The sequence below is a fragment of the Sapajus apella genome, unplaced genomic scaffold, assembly GCF_009761245.1.
Source record: "Sapajus apella isolate SASKATOON/1434 unplaced genomic scaffold, GSC_monkey_1.0 scaffold10, whole genome shotgun sequence".
Taxonomy (NCBI): domain Eukaryota; kingdom Metazoa; phylum Chordata; class Mammalia; order Primates; family Cebidae; genus Sapajus; species Sapajus apella.
Genome location: NW_022436950.1, coordinates 40541321 through 40554325, shown reverse-complemented (window position 1 = coordinate 40554325; position 13005 = coordinate 40541321).

Below are 13005 nucleotides of genomic sequence, written 5' to 3'. Positions count from 1 at the left end.
TAGAAGTTCTTTAATATTCTGTAGATTAACCCCCAACAGATACATGAGTTGCAAATTTTTTTCTCACTTCATAGGTTGGCTTTTCACTCCATTAATTGTGTCACTTGAAGTACAGAAGTTTCACATTTTGATGTAGCCTAATTTATCTATTTTTTAATTTTGTTGCTAAGAAATCATTGCCAACTTCAATGTCACAAATCTCTTCTCTTATGGTTTCTCCTAAGTGCTATAGTTTTAGGCCTTATGTTTAGGTCTTTAATCCATTTTAAGTTAATATTGTGTGTGATGTAAAGTATAACTTAATTGTTTACATGTGGATACTGACTTTTCCCAGCATTATATCTTGAAAAGGCTGTCCTTTCTCCCACTGAATGGTCTTGGCACCTTTCTCAAAAATTATTTGACCTTTTATGAGACGATTTGTTTCTGGGCTCTGTATTCTATCCACTTGTCTAAATACCTTTCTTCATGCCAGTACCATATTGTTTTTACTACTGTAGCTTTCTAAGTTAGTTTTAAAATGAGGAAGTATGAGACCTACAAATTTGTTTTTATTTTTCAATAATGTTTCATAACTTTTAACACATTTATTTAATTCTTTATCAAGCTCTAATAGAGAATGAAGAAGTTTTTGTTTGGTTTGGTTTGGCTTCTATAAATTGTATAAGACCAGTATCCTAGGGAACATCATTTAGGAAACGCTACTCTTTTATATAATTCAGATGTTCTAGGAATTCTGACTGATCTCCACTTATATACTCTTAGTTGAAATTCACTGGGTTTTAATAAATCATTTTATTTACAATAATGTTTAAAACTTTGTTATAAAAGTTGTCTAATATATTCTATAGTAATAATATAATAAAACAAAAACATTCTGATATTATGACATAAAAGGAGTCCTAAAATAATTAGCATTAGACTTGCTAACAGGGACAAGAAGCAACACTGTGGATTAAAAAAGAGCATAGTTAATTTCTGTCTTATGTCAAAATCTAAGGATAGATGGGCCAGAAATGGGCTGAAACACACTGTGTATAACTTCCTTTCTCAAGACCACATGATAGTCTAATTTGTATTAGTAGTTATAAGATACAAATTAGGATATTTCTAGTTACATATAACAACAAGTAACATTGTTTGACAATTTACTTAATAGCAAAGCCATAAAGATGATTTTGTTATTCTGAAGCCACTCTTAAAAGTCAGATTACTGGAAACAAACTTGTTTAGAGGCCTAAAAACTCAGCTTCATCCTGGTTATATTAACTGTCAAGATTTCTTGACTTGAAATATTATGATGTGACAAGTAAGACTAAAAAAGTTACTGCGTTTTAGGAAATTAAATTTAACAACCTATGACTTTGCATTATACCTGATATTTTGTGCCCTGAATAAATTCTGCTGTATCTAAAAAGAAATCTATAGATTTGTCAGCTGTTTATGCACAAATACTTGCATGACACCTCCTGTTCCATAAAAGAGCAAAGTCCATCATTATAAAAGAAACTGGTGGGTGTCATTCTATATAAATCTCAAAAAGAGGAAACACCCATTGGAGTTATAAACTAGTTTCCAACTTCATAATTACTACTGTCTTCATTGGTGGGGCAAACTGAACACTTCACAATATAATATATTGCATAATATTACATGTGAGCTAACCTCTCAGGCTTATGCTGTAGATTAGTTTATGGTTGATTATTAGCTGGTATGTGTTCACACACACACACACACACACACACACACACACACAACACACCAATACTACTACCTTCCTGCCATGTTCTACCATTTTAACATTTGGTAAGAAAGATGCTTTAAATTCAAGAATGTGAACTCTGATGTCAGCTGACTCTTCTTACTGGTCTGCTCGTTCCTCTGTGCCCTGTTCCACCCATTGTGCCCCTAACTCTTCATCTGACTTCACTTTCTCCCTCTGTGTAGTCACCTCCATTTCAGGTGATGAGCAATCCAAGTCACTTCTGCTTTGACAGTAAAACCACTCACATGATTCTACATCCTCCTCTATTTTCTCACTTTCCTTTACTTATCATAAACATTTCTCATCTTATGAATCTATTTTCACTTTCTACATATCCTCTTCAGTCAGACTTCAAAGTGAAATATTTTTCTGAGGAATCACTGGTTTCTTAATTACCAAACCCAATGGGAGTTTTTAAAGTTCTTATCTCATTTATGATCTTGGTGGCATTTGATACAGTGGCTATTTTTCTTCTACTTTAAACTATTTCATAATGTGATTTCTGTAATGTCATACTCTCCTGGTTTCTTTATCATTCTTTCTTATTCCTCTTCATGTAATTTTTGTCAAAATTTTCCAGCAATCTATCCTTGATCATTTTTGCTTCTTATTTTATTTTTGAGATGGAGTCTGGCTCTGTCACCCAGGCTGGAGTGCAGCAGTATGATCTCAACTCACTGCAACCTCCACCTCCCAGGTTTAAGTGATTCTCCTGCCTCAGCCTTCTTAGTAGCATAGCTGGGACTACAGGTGTGTGCCACCATACCTGGCTAATTTTTGTATTTTTAGTAGCGATGGGGTTTCACCATGTTGGCCAGGCTGGTCTTGAACTCCTGACCTCTAGTGATCTGCCCACCTCGGCCTCCAAAAGTGCTGGAATTACATGAGGTGAGCCACTATACCCAGCCTACTTCTTGGTTTAAATACTGGCTCTGATTGGCGTCATCTACTGTCATGCCGAGGTAGAAAAAAGGCTTGAACCTGTGAGGAAGAGGTTGCTGTGAACTGAGATCCTGCCACTGCTCTACTCCTGCCCAAGCAACAGAGCAAGATTCTGAAAAAAAGAAAAAGAAAGAAAGAAAGGAAGGAAGAAAGAAAGAAAGGAGGGAGGGAGGGAGGGAGGGAGGGAGGGAAGGAAGGAAGGAAGGAAGGAAGGAAGGAAGGAAGGAGGGAGGGAGGGAGGAAGGAAAAAGAAAAGAAAGAAAGAGAAAGAAAAAGAAAGAAAGAAAGAAGAAAAGAGAAGAAAAGAAAAGAGAAAAGAAAAGAGAAAAGAAAAAGAAAAGAAAGAGACAGAGATTAGCATATGAATTGGTGGACTGAGTAAATAGCTCCCTCAGAAATGCAGGTGGTTATCATCTAATCCGTTGAGGCCCTGAATAGAACAAAGAGGTGGAGGAATTTGAATTGGCTCTCTCTGCCTGACTGTTGAACTAAGACATTGGTCTTCTCTTGCCCTTGGACTGGCACTTACAAGGGTAGTGCTCCTAATTCTAAGGCCTTTGAACTTGCACTAAAATTTACACCCAGTTTTCCTGGGTCTCCAGCTTGCAGACAGATCATGAGACTTCTCAGCCTCCATAAATGTGTGAGCCAATTCCTTATAACAAATCTCATATAAATATATATGAAATGTAATGCAAAGTCACAGGTTGTTAAATTTAATTTCCTGAAATGCAGTGACTTTTTTAGTCTTACTTGTCTCACCATAAGATTTCAAGCTGAAAGATCTTGGCAGTTAATATAGCCATGAGATTTGTTATAAGGAATTGTTAAGATTTGTTATAAGTAATATAACATATATATCATATTGATTCTGTTTCTCTGGAGAAGCCTAACTAATATATTTATCTTTCCCCAAAATGTTCTTCCTCATGTTTTTCTGGTAAGACTCAGAGATATCTTTGCCATCTCAGGTACCAGAGTCAAAACCCAGGAGCCAGTTTGATATATTCATTTCCCTCATCCACCATATTTAATTAATTAACAATTCTAACTAATTAGTTCTCCCAAATTTATCTCAACATAGGTCTTTGAGTCTAAGTCCTTATATTATCTTGTCAGAATCCCTACAATAGACTTCCAACAGATCTCCCAGCTTCCAGTCTTATCTCAACTCTGTGTCTTCTGCTTTTACCAAAAACCTCTATCTAAAATGAAAACCTGGCTAGGTATTCCTTCTGATTAAAACCTATGGATGATTTCCAGGATAAATTTTCAGCATATTGGCATGGGCTACAAGAGCTTCCATGATCTGGCTTCTGTTCTTCTTCCAGGACTCCCACCTGCTGCCAATCCCATAATGTAGCATTTTGTGCTCCTGCAGCACTGAATTACTTATAAATCTCTGGACACTCCCCTTAAAGCCTTTGCCAATGTTCTCCCCCTCTTTACTTTTTGCTCCCCATCCTCCTGATAAATCCTTTCATCTATCAACCTTTCCAAGCATCAACTTCTCTCTGAAGCCTTTCTAATGCTCCTGGAGGAGTTAATCACTTCCTAATCTATAGTGTCTCTATCATGTATACTTTTACCATTGCATTATTGCTCTCCTTTATAATTATTTATCTGCAAGTTTGATCTACTTTGAATGAATTGTAAGTTTCTCAGTAGCAGGAACCATGTGCTGTTTATTATCTCCAGCATGTAGCAAAATGATTCCTACTGCCTTGGCATTCAGGAAATGTTTGTAGAACCAAATGAAGTAAATACATGGTCCTCAGAGTACATGTCATTTTATTTTCTTTATAAAAATAATAAATTTTACAGTATATTATAAGGCTTCCAGTTCAAGAAGACAGAATAAATTCACGTTTATTTCTCCTCCTTTTCAAAACCCAGTAAATATCACAATGAAAAAGGGAGGATGAATTCAGAACTAAACAGAATAGAAAGAGGAATCCTAAGAAAACTAGATATTTTAGCTAATTTATGGACGATTGGAAGCATAAGAGATCTATTGGGGAATAAATGAGAAAAGGATCGGCACATACAACACAAGTAAGACTATTTTTTTCTCTACCAAAGGTAGAGCCACATGGAATTAACATAGAGCAGTTTACGAAATAAGGCCCAAATCCAGGGAATTGTTTGCAGAATCCCTACAAAACAGTTTATTAAATATGCTCAATACGTCAAGACAAAAAGCCACCACAAAACTTATCTCATGAAATGGGAATGTGTGCCTGGAAAGAAATAGGGTGTCTCTTAGAGCTCACAGCATCTCACAAAGAAAACCTCCTTATTTGGGCTTTGGCTGGTTGAGGTACATTCAACTTAGCTGCCTGCCCAATTCCTGCCAACTCCTTGCCCACTCACATTAAAGAAGTTTGCCTGTCAACACACTCTGCAACAATCAAAAGCTCACCATCAGTCTTTCCATTTAAAGGAGAGAACTGTTAGGAAAAAGAATTTTATATGGATTTTATAGGATTTTTTTGACTTTACAATGGTGTGAAAGCAATACACATTCAGGGCACTCATTGACTTATGATGAGGTTACAGTCTATATACCCACCGCTAATTGAAAATCCATATACAACCCCATCATAAGTCAAGGAGCATCTGCGCTGCCTGACAAACTTCCTCAGAATTCAGAAAGAAATGGAACTAGAACAAAAAAACGGAGAAAAAGACCTGCGGTCTGTCCATATAGTAAATAAATTCTCTACATATAGCTTCATGGTGAGAAAAAAGGAAAGACAAAGGGGAAATCACAATCAATGAAATAATTGAAGACAATTTTTCAGATCGAAATGCTTTTTGAATGATCAGGAAAATGGCCTATAATGAGATACACCTTAAGGAATTTCTGAACTTGAACAGTATTTAAAAAAAAAAAAAAAAAAAGTTTAAGCATATACTTAGTGGGACCGGGTGAAGGGAAGATAACATATGTACTAGAAAAGGAAACTTTTTATATGCAAAACAAATTTATAGATTTCCGAGTGACAATTTTAATCCTATAGTCAGTCAATCTGTCATTTACATGTGAAGGTAAAATAAAAATATTATCAAGTAAGTTAGGATTCAGAAGTATGCCACCACAGTATTTTTCTGAGAAAAAAACTCTTGAGGCAATATTCTAGCCATATGAAATATGAATCATAGTGAGGCCTTGGAAATAAGAAACAATGATAAGCAATTAAATTAATAAAATATTTGCTTATATTTAATGAATGTTGTTAAATGATTTTGAAGCCTAAAACAAATTGTAATAAAAAACTCTTAAAATATGTAGCACATTAAGTTAAAAATATTAAAAATTATGTAGAAACAAAATTTCAGATTACTTCCATAACATCTATGTGGTGAAAGAAGGTGGTAAAGTTAAAATTCTCGTTTTGTTCGAGAAAAATTATAGATGGTTTTATTCTTAATATTTATAGAGAAAAAGTTTTAAATTGTAAAACATTCAAAGTAAATTATAAGAATACAATCAGGATCTATAACTCTGAAGACATTAGAAGAAATAAAAATTTTAAAGAATAGGCAATCAATCCGGCAAAATACAAGAAAACAAAAATAAGAAAGCATGAGCATAAAATGAAAATAATTTGGTAAAAAACAAAGCCAAAAAGTAGTAATGTACATTCCAAATATGAGCTAGGTTCCCTGACAAAAGAAAAAGAGAGTAGTAAGCAACCATGGTCATGAATTTTACAGAGCTATATTTAATAATATGGAAAGCTTAGCTGAACATATTTTTAAGTAGAAAAAAATGCAAGTTACAAATACTATATAGAACATAATCCCACTTGATTGAAATTGTCTGTGTGTGTATGCCTATAAAGAGAGTAATTTGTCAGGAAGAATATTAATTATTATTTTTATTTCTAGGGCTAAAATTTTTAAAAATTTTGCTTCTGTTTTACTTTTATTGTTGACTTACTGTTTAACAATGTGTATGTATTGTTTTATAGTAAAATGAAACAATTTTCATACTTTTAAGGCAAATATATTTTTTAAATTCAATCAAAGAAAAACATCAGTAGTGTACTAGTCATATGATAATATAATAAAACCACCAACATTGTTTAAAATAAAGGAATAGGCCAAACTGTTCCAGGAGAATTTAGTCAAAAAGAAAACAGTATGAATACTACGTAAGTAGAATTTAATGCATAACGCATTAAGAGTGGCAATACAGTGAATAATAAACAAAAGAAAATGGAAGAAGGGAATTAATATGAAAACTGTCTTCATTTTCTTAGAAGACAAAAAAAGAAAGGGATTTCAAACAGGCAAAGTGGCTAATGAAACCAAAACATTTGGAAATTCTCTCCAGAAAAAAAGTTTGAGAGAGAAAAGAACACAAATGCTACTCACTGAACCCTAAGAGAGCAGGACCCCTGGCTACTTTGGTGACAGTTATGTCATTTGTGCCTAGAACACAGTGAGAACCCATTATTAGCCTAGGAATAATAATAATTTGGAAGTGATCTCAGAAGTAAGAAAAAGCATAGAAATAAAGCAAATAAACTTGAAAGACTGAATTATATATATATATATATATATATATATATATATATGAATTATCAAAATCCACTTTGTAAAAGAAGAAAAATCAGAAAACATGAAGAAAAATGACTTTTAAAGTTGTTAAACAAATACCTCTCATAAAATATGTCAAGCCTGTTAATCTTATGGTCAAGTTCCATTAAAAAAAAAAATCTGTTTAAGTTATTCCAGAACTTAGAAGAAGAAACAGAAAGTTTCTCAATTCATTTTATGTCTAATGTAATTCTTCCCAAAACACTGCATACTACTACAAAACAGAAAACTATATTCATGAATATGGATGCATAAATTCTAAATACAATATTAGTAAATTGATTCAAGCAGTGTATTAAAAGAATGTACCATGACTGAGTAGATTTATTCCAGAATGCAAAGAAGACTTAACATTAGATGTTCTATTAATGTTACACATTATATTAAGATTAAAGAAGGGCTATATAGTATATTGATAGATGCCAAAAAAAGGTTTCTTTGTAAACTTCAACCTGACAGTCTCTAAAAAGTAAAAGAACAGAATTATACTGCTTTAAGTATATAAAAAAGAATTAGAAATCAATAATAAGATACACACAGAATTATCAAAAATTAGAGGCACTTCATTAGAAAGAGAAAAAAATAAAGATGTGTTCAATATTGTTCCCTAGTTAAGACTGTAAAGAAAAATGAAATGAAGTTTACATTACTGGAAATAATGTCGGTTGAAATCTTTTTGTGTATCAGCACAGAAAAACAAATGAACTTAAATAATAAAGAATTTATTGTCTTAGATAACAGTGACGATGGGTAGTTGATATGGTTCAGCTCTGTGTCCCCACCCAGATCTCTTCTCGAATTGTAATCCCCACATGTGGAGGGGGGGATCTGGTGGGAGGTGATTGGATCACGGGGGCAATTTCCCCCATGCTGTTCTCATGATACTGAGGGAGTTCTCACAAAATATGATGGTTTTAAAAATGGCAGTTTCCCCTGCATGCTCTCCTGCCACCCTGCTCTCTTTTGCCTTCTGTTATGATTGTAAGTTTCTTGAGGCCTTCCCAGCCATGCAGAATTGTGAGTCAATTACACCTTTTTTCTTCATAAATTACCCAGTCCCAGTTAGCTCTTTACAGCAGTGTGAAAATGGACTAATACAGTAGTGAAGTAAGGCAAATCTTACCATCAAAACTGAGGAATGTTACGTTATTGGCCTATGTTAGATGGAGAAAATTATTGTGTGGAATAGCACCACTTCCTGCTTCAACCAGGGGAAGGAGAGAGAAATAGTATGTGAGGATATTAGGTTAAAAGAACTGTGGGCTCCATTCTATGCCCTCACCTATTTGTTAATTTCATTTTCAACTGCTAACACCTAAATAAACTCTGCTTTCTGTTGGCCTCTCTGTTTAGCTTACCACTGCTGGAAGGTGGGTAAGAGCCCCCAATTCCCTGCTCTTATACCACAGGACATTCATAACCAACCCCATGATAGTCCAGTATCTAAGACAGAAGGCCTGTGTTCAGATTACAAATCTGCAACTTACTAGTGTTGTGACCTTAGGCAAATTGCTTAATAGAACCCAAGCTTCAGTATCTGCAGGTAAAGATTAATTATACATAACTTTTATGGACTGTTCTAAAACTTCAATAACTACCCTTGTGCTTGGCATTTAATAAAAACATTCAGGACAGGAAAAAAGTTATATACTAGAATTCTGGGGCCTAGAATGCTAATTCTTCACAGGAAACACCATTGACATGAACAATAAATATGTCCAAGTAACAGGTGCAGCAACTAGCATCCTATGTAGGAGCTTGGGGTACAAACAGTACAGGAGCACAGAATAAAGAAAGTGAATAGTGAAGGGACCACTTGAATATGAGAAGCTTATGGAAGCAGTATTCACTTGCAAATTCTGCATTAAGAGAGACATCTAATGTTTCCTATGGGTTGTGATATGCTAAATCCCTGAATCCTCAGTTCAGGAAAATCTGCAGTAAAGATAGATCTTCCTCATCCAAACTTATGGAGCTAAAATGCATTTTTTTTTTTAAGATGGATTCTTGCCCTATTGCCCAGGCTGAAGTGCAATGGTGCGATCTCAGCTCACTACAACCTCCACCTCCTAAGTTCAAGTGATTCTCCTGCCTCAGCCTCCCAAGTAGCTGGGACTACAGGCGTCTGCCACCACACCTGGCTAATTTTTTGTATCTTTAGTAGAGACGGGGTTTCACCATGTTGGCCAGGCTGATCTCAAACTCTTGACCTCATGATCTGCCCACCTCAGCGTCCCAAAGTGCTGGGATTACAGGCATGAGCCACAGCGTCTGGCCAGCAATTTCTTTAAAATTAGATGCAAAACACTGGTTGAACCGTATGGGACCCTGGGGTTTTTGGAGGGGGAGGGGGAGATTAAAGTAACCTCTCATAGTTTAAAACTATTATTATTATTTTTTTACTAATTCTCATGAATAGAACAAATAGGTATGTACATATTGATGAAAAGTACATGCATATGGGTATAAGTATATGAGCTTATTTATACTTATAGATTCACCGAACCCTATTAGGAAGCTCCTTCTTCTGTATGAATCTTGTCCTTTTTTGTTCTGTCAGCCCGCCCCAAGCCTCAGCCTGCTCTAACACTGTTTACATCTAAAGTTAACCTCCCTTGTAAGCACAGTTGGGCTGCACATAGCCGTGTAGTCACAATGTCTACAACTTAGATCGAATGACTCTTTAGGGTAATCTGATCTTCCAGCAGCAAATCTCTAACAGGAATAAGAGATGATAGCAGAAATATGTCTACATTAAAGTTGTACAATGCTAATGGTATAGGAAATTATCAAAACAGTAGGAGATAAAGTATTCTTTGGTGGCCAGGAAATCAGGGCAAGAACTACAGGGGAGACTATGGGAGAGACAAAGTGTCATCTACATATTAAAGAAAATAAGCAAGAAGTAAATGAGCCTATAATTCTATCCTGGGGTTTCTGGTGACAAACCACTCAGATTCTGACTTCATGGTACATGTCACCGCCAGCACCCCTCAGTGGAATTACAGCCTTGCAATACAGAGCTGCTCATCTGTTATTATGCTCAAAGGAGTTTAGAAAATATCTCCAGTGTTGTTGAAATGAGAAGTGGAGGCAGCCAGGCATAGCTTGCAATCAAACTCTTCCTGAAAATGTTCCAGAAGAGATGGGCTGAAGTGGCTGCCACATGGCCTTGTTGGCAGGCTATTTTCAAGAAAGCTCATCTTCCATCAGGTTTCTTCTACTTTTCACTGGGACCCACAATTGCGAGAGCCCCTAATTCCATGCTACTATGCCATGGGACATTCATGGCCAATCCCACGGTAGTGACAGCAATCACAGAAGCAAACAAAACTATTAGACTTACATACAAAGTTCTTAGGAAATGCCTGTTGGAAAAGGGCCACATGCTTTGAGAATTATGCCTTTTTGAACAGAGCAAAGTAAGGTGGATAATGGAAGAATTAGGGGGAAAGCAAGGAGACTAAGTTTAAAACAAATATGGGCCAAGTTCATGTGTCTTTTAGGAAGATGTTTTAAGGGCCTTTGGCATGGAAATTTCCATGCTCCTGGATGTTCTCTTGTCTGGAATTACCTAGTAATGAACACAGGTAGACTGCAACCTTAGGTGTCTTTTTATTTTATTTCAGTGATCACGTATTTATACTAGTAAATGATGGTAAGTCTCTAGACATCCAACAGAATGTGTAACCCAGATAACTTTCAACTATCTGCAAGTAAACTTTTGACTATCTGCAAGGTATAGACCATGGACATCTCTTGACCAATTAAAAACTGAATTGCTGCATTATTTATCTTTATTTCTCTACCTCCCAAACTCTTAGCATAGTATTCTATTAGTTATTCCAGAAGTGTAAGAACATTTGAGGGAGTTCTCCTTATGATGAATGGATAGGTGGGTGGATAAACGAATGGATAGATGGATGGACGTGTCAAGCTTATAATCAAAATCATCAACAGGATAGGTGACCCAACGCATAATCAAGGCTTTGATGCATGTCTATCCCCAGATCCTTTCTTGTGGCAGGTATTTCTTATACCTCATGACACTCACTTCACTGAATGGCTTGAAATCTTCAACATAAAGCTCTCCAATCATAAATGAGCACTTGAGATAATTCTCGAACTGTTAACATTCATAACCAACATTTTGTTTCCTACACAAGTCATCTAATTGTGTAGGGGACAAAATGGTAGCATTTCGATTTGGAAATAAGCTAGATAGTGAAATCATTCAGGCTTCATCGCGAGGATACAGTTTCCTTCATTTGCAGGGGAGACTGCATGTTTTATTATCTGTGGGCACCTGAGAAATGATTCAAGCAGATCACCCATGATACAAACTACCCTAATGTTCTACCAAAAGCAAAACAAAACAAAACAAAAAACCACTATACCTTCCATGAAATCTATCTATTCAGTACCAAAATAATTTTCCTTTATAATCTACTATTTATTCCAGCTATATGTAAAATGGTTATGAATATCATAGAACAAAAGAGTAATAGAGCCTTAGATTAAGCAAAAAGGAGACAATTTGCTATCATTTGCAAAACCAAAAAACCAAGCAATTCTGGTGAACTTAAAGAACTTTTCTTAAAGTTTCTTTTATGTAATACATAAAACCATTGGAGAATAATTGTAAACACTGTAAAAGTCTACAATTAGAATTTTAAACTATATTTTAAAAGATAGCTTTCTGTGGCACCAGTTTTCAACCACTAAATTATTAGTAAAAAGCTCTTGACTTTTGTATTCATCAGTAAAATGAAAAAGATCAGTGGAACCTTGGGTCCTTGGGTCTCTCTTCTGCCTCTGAGAGTCAAGAGCGTCACCTCCAGAGCCAGACACAAAAGTTTGAAACCCAGGTCAACACCCTTCATTTATGACTCTTGTTGGCCTGATTTCCATTTTATATATTCTGCTGCATTTTTAACAGAAAGCTTTTTGCATTGTATTCCATGATTTCATTTTATTGGGATACAAGAAAATTTTTTACTTTTGTTTAGTGATTACCTTACTCTTTCTTTCTTTCTTCTTCTTTTTTTTTTTTTTTTTTAAATACGGGGTTTCACCATGTTGGTCAGGCTGTTCTTGAACTCATGACACCAGGTGATCTGCCTACCTTGGCCTCCAAAGTGTTTGGATCACAGGCGTGAGCCACCATGCCTGGCCTACATTACTCTTATGACAAAGACTTCTCAGGTGATTCAAATTTTTCTGAGTGATCATTTCACCCATAAATAGTAAATTTGACTCTTCCATTCCAATAATTAAGCCACTTTTTTCCTCCTGTCTTAATAGTATTGCCTAAGATATCTAACACTGTGTTGAAAAGTAGAGGTTCCCTTGCAGCGGTGTGACCTTGGGAAAATAATATCACCTGTTTGTGTCTCAGTTCCCTTATCTATAAAATTGTGATAATACTATTATTTACCTAATAGAGTTGTTACAAATCATAGAGCCCTTAGAAGAATACAAGTGCTTACTTATATAGCACTGTAATTATTTTATCCATGTCAGAGTGCATATCAGCAATTTCTAAGTTGTCATTTAGTGCTCATAATCACCATCTTAGTAGAGCTATAATATACAATTTTGTTGGTAAGTTTCCATTCTTATTTATTGCCTGCCTATTTCTGAAGAGTATTTGAGGTAATCAGAGAATGCAATATATCTGGTACTTAAAA